Genomic DNA, 5,000 nt, shown 5'->3' on the forward strand with positions numbered 1-5,000 from the left:
AAGTAAAAATTCATTTCCGCTGGTCGACCGCTGCCAGTGTCTGTCTGTCAGAATGAAATTACGGAGTATGGCAACAGGGACTCTCAACCCGGGCCCGGCGACGGGTTCTGGCTACCGATGGAGGTCAGATGCTGGTAAGGACGATATATGTCACCAAAAACACCCAGGGAATAATAGCTGCTAAAACCAGAACGGCGACCTTCAGTTTTTGCAAGCACGGGGTCTCGCAGGAAAGGAATGTTTTCAGAGTCCCGTGCGAAGCTCTTCCGGGACACGCACACACGCCGCCGCTCACCGAAGCTCCGCAATCACACAAACCTTCGTACCTGTGACGATACAACTCTATGAGGGTATAGATATATTTCATATACATTGCTCTATACATGAATATATTTTCTAGCAATTTACTTAATTACGAGGAAATCGGTAGTCGTTAGTGTAAGTATGGGCTAACAGTGTGAACAATACATGTTTGATACTACGTATATATCAACAATGATAACGAATAGGGTTTTTTTCAGTGATTACAAGATTTTCATAAGAAAAACGTAACGGTTCTTGTTCATCTGATGCACTCACTTGCGCGCTGCCCACGGCCTGTGCACGGAGACTGGGCTGGGGTTTGCTGGGTCAGGATGGGGCAGGTGGTCCTCGAGGCACGCCGGGGAGAGGACAACTTCGACATTCCCGGCGTAAAGGTGTTGACATGACCGACACACACTGACCTGCACCAGAAGGGGAAGAAATCATACCACTGACTAAAATTCCATCCATGCCCTGCATCTTGCTTTGGTACGTAATGAAAATAAAAGTAAAATAAAAATAACCCGAAATGCATAAAAGGTACAACATTACTGTGGTACATTAAAAGAAAACTGTGTGTGTGTTTTTATGCAATTAATGAGAAAGAATAATTCGTACATATAAAACAGACTAAGAGAGAGAGAGAGAGAGAGAGAGTTACTAGTAATGTATGAATACGCCCACTTCTCCGTGACCTTCATTACATGTACTGAAAGTCATCATTCATCAGTCACAAACTCCCATTCTATTTTATGGTCATTGTGATCTCTCTCTCTCTCTCTCTCTTGAAAATAAGAAAACACTCAGAGATCAACTACGAAAGACTCTGCCCGAGCTTATCGTGTCGTTTAAAAGACGTTATGTAAAAAAATGAATAAACAAATAAAGTATCTGCTACTTAAAAGTTTATATATATATATATATATATATATATATATATATATATATATATATATATATATATATATATATATATATATGTCACCTTCACATGTCGGCTGTACATACTATATAACAGGAAAAGCGAAATAATTTACGAGTGATGGTGTTGTGGCTACGCAAGATCTGTGGAAGTCGTCTGAGCATCCGCAGAGCCCCAAAAGAAATACATGTGAATAAACTTAAACAATTTAATGGAAGTAGCCTCGTGGAAGTAAGTAACAGAAAAGAAACATGAATATTGCGCTTCATCAGTGACGGTTCATCTATGTATTGTAATTAGATTGTGGCTTAATTTCAGTAATTTTGGACACACACACACACACACACACACGCGCGCGCGCGCGCTGTTACGCTTCAGGAAGAGAAAACGTTTATTAAGGAGCTACAGTACATTGACTCACTGTGTCGACAGAACCGTAGCCACTTCTCACGCCGGGCCGGTTGTCCACTCCACACTTTCCATCCTGTGAGCAGCTGGTCCCTGAGTTTGTCGCGCCGCAGCGGTCACTGTGCGTCTCCATTCGCGGGTCTCCAGGGGCTTGATAATGTTTTTTGGTCCCTTTCTCCGCTACCTGTGTCTCTCCTTTGTGTGGCGCCAGTGAGGTATGCTCCCCCGGCTGTGGCATAGTCTTGATGCTCTGAATATTTTCCTACTTTTTTCACTGATTATTCAAAAAGGGAGTAGAGGAGGCACATGAAGACTACGTGTATTATTGCTTACTAAACTACTTTCTAATAGCACCGTGATACACTGACACCAAGCACTCCTCTGACTTGCTAGCAACACACTTTGCGACACACTGCACGCTCGTCTGCACGTTCCAAGAAATATATCGTTCCTGATTTACGTGAGGCAGTTTTGTTCTTATTTATCCCGGCAACATTTACAGGTTCTCGGAAAAACACACGGATTCTTGGAAGATATCGATGATAGAAATCTTGCACCAGGCCGTTAGAGCATCTGTAGAGCTGACAGCGTGAAGTAAATAGTGCACCAAGCGACGAGGGCCAGACCCAGTCCTAGCAGCATCCACCCCTTGGGCTTGACCCACGCCTGTAGCTCAACCTGGAGAAAAAGAGAAAAAAAAATCACTCATGAATATACAAGTGTGTGGGAGTGTTGTCATGATTAACACCTGTGTTCGAATACGTCACAGCGGCACATCGGCGCGATGGCAGCACCACACAGCCGGCGAGTGCTATCATGGGCACATACATCACCAGAGTAACGTGCGCACAAAACTTTTCCAGCTAGTAGTTTACACTTCGTCACTCCCTCAATCATCGGGTGATAAAGCGTGACAAGCCAAACAATGACTAGATAAGGATTATCTTCTACATATCCGAAACACAACAGTATTTGGCACGAACTCACTGCTACCAACACTGCTTCACTACGAACACGATGGATACCCCTATCTAGTGCAGGCAACTTACACATATTGGTGAATAGCCTCAGGACACTTTAGAGTCCAGTGGTTCCCAAACTGGGGTCCCCGGACCCCTGGGGGTCCCTGAGAAGGTCCTAGGGGGTCCGCTACTTCTCCCGCCAACCTTAGGAGAGAGGATAGAAGGTACCCGTTTTCTTTCACTTTAGCCAGGTGCCGGCGCAGCCGATCGCCACGCACACCGATGATAGCACCTCATTCAACCTGTGATATTTTGGTAACCATAGCATCTAGATGCTTCTGGTTTTTTTTGCATTGCAAAGAGGAAGAGTCGGTTGTGGACATAATATCATTTGTACTCACTCTTTATTGAATTTCCTAGTATAATCAGTATGTGAATACAAGCTATTTTGTGTGTTTCTCGCCAAACCTCCCGAGTTAGCGCGAGTGAAAAGTCTTAAAGTCCCCGAGGTTTAAGGGTTAATTTGAATTTATTACGACGTAGTGTAATGCTCAAATATGTAGGAATGATTTAAGTCTAGAAAGGAAATTATAAGTAGTATTATTATCTTTAAGTAATCTTAAGTATGGAATTAATTATATAAAAAATGACTCACTACTTGAATTGATCACAAATAACTTCCCTTTTGTTTTTCTTCTTCTCACTAACACTTAAACAAAACACTTAAGCACTTAAAATTCAGCGATTGCGCCATGTGTCGTCAGACTTTTTTTGAAAATATTTCAAATGTTTATTTTAAGACTTTCTTCGTGTAGGAATATGCAAATAGTAAATTTACTGCATTGTAATCATATAATGGGTACCTTGGTATGGTAATAGTAACTTCTGATTGGCTGGGGGTCCTCGGATGGGACTTAAATATCTGGGGGGTCCTTAGCATGGTAAAGTTTGGGAACCTCTGCTTTAGACCACGCTCGGCAGGCCCCAGAACGCACCAGCTACGCCAACGTCAGCTGTGTCCACAACATGACGCAACACTACCTAACCTGACATCCGCCTGGTTCGTAAGGGCGGACCTCACTTCCACCGCATGAGTGCCTAAACTACGTTTGTACGTATCCTTTAATTACTGTGCAAGTAATATGTGGTCCAGATGCAACTTGTAGTTTACTGTGAGGATCAAAACTTGTGTAACTGATGTAGGTACCCATTTCCTCGATTAATTTAGTGTGACAGTGTTTCCTGTTTTGTTAAAAAAGCTAAATTAAAGTAAACAGCTGGATCACATCGAACACACACGCACTGCCGGCCACTGACAATACTACAAGCAGCTGCTGCCACTCTGCCTTCCACACACCACCAAGTAGCGATTTAAACCTAGACCTTGACTATACTATTCAGAAAAAATTGGCGACTTTTCTGCCTTGTTAACGCCGTATTATACTGATAAGCAACAACTTTCGGCATTGTCTGCGGCCACACTTGTATCACCACGACCACCACCACCACCGGTAGTAACAATAATACTGATACCGGTACCGCTGTCACTACTTGCTTTTACTTTACCTTCCCCCCTTCCACCCAACGCCGCTAGCATTATACCCCAGCCCCTGCTCCCAGCCCCAATAGTGATCACTGCAGCAACACACACACACACGCACACACACACACACACACACACGGTAGCTCAGTGGTTAGAGCGCTGGCTTCACAAGCCAGAGGACCGGGGTTCGATTCCCCGGCCAGGTGGAGATATTTGGGTGTGTCTCCTTTCACGTGTAGCCCCTGTTCACCTAGCAGTGAGTAGGTACGGGATGTAAATCGAGGAGTTGTGACGTTGTTGTCCCGGTGTGTGGTGTGTGCCTGGTCTCAGGCCTATCCAAAGATCGGAAATAATGAGCTCTGAGCTCGCTCGGTAGGGTAATGTCTGGCTGTCTCGTCAGAGACTGCAGCAGATCAAACAGTGAAACACACATACACACACACACACACACACACACCATAAAGTAACTACAAAATCGAGAGTGAGCAGTGACAGTCAGAACATGAAGGTGAACAAGTGACTATAGGTATAAGAAACGGTGTGAGTTCGTGTCTGTGTGTGTGTGTGTGTGTGTGTGTGTCCCCATATCATGCCCTTACCTTTGCAGTGTCTGGTTTAGCTTTGCCACAAGAACACTCCGTCTGGCTTTCCACGCAGGGGCAATCCGCTTCATGTGGCATATACTCATCCTGAAGAAGGAATACAGATATGGTAATAACAATAACAATGCACTATAATCAATATAATCATTAACATCAATACCATCATCATCATCAGTATCAGCAGCACAACCCTTCCCTACCCCACCCCCATCGTCCCGTCAGGCAAATGAGGAAAGGGCAACGCAACACACCTGTGAGGG

At 44.3% G+C, this 5,000-nt stretch overlaps 1 protein-coding gene across 1 annotated transcript in view; it reads right to left on the reverse strand.

The window, feature by feature from the left end:
* LOC123520464 (amyloid protein-binding protein 2-like) overlaps nt 1-5,000 on the reverse strand; it is a 49,873-nt gene that overhangs the window by 1,451 nt on the left and 43,422 nt on the right. Inside the window, exons 16-20 of the mRNA XM_045282718.1 lie at nt 4,992-5,000; nt 4,738-4,827; nt 1,647-2,311; nt 580-725; nt 1-326 (exon numbers count right to left, since the gene is read on the reverse strand). The exon at nt 1-326 is cut by the window's left edge and continues 1,451 nt beyond it; the exon at nt 4,992-5,000 is cut by the window's right edge and continues 69 nt beyond it. The gene's annotated coding sequence lies outside the window, so the exon portion shown is untranslated. The remainder of the gene's footprint in view (nt 327-579; nt 726-1,646; nt 2,312-4,737; nt 4,828-4,991) is intronic.

Source organism: Portunus trituberculatus, chromosome 47 (assembly GCF_017591435.1).
Source record: "Portunus trituberculatus isolate SZX2019 chromosome 47, ASM1759143v1, whole genome shotgun sequence".
Taxonomy (NCBI): domain Eukaryota; kingdom Metazoa; phylum Arthropoda; class Malacostraca; order Decapoda; family Portunidae; genus Portunus; species Portunus trituberculatus.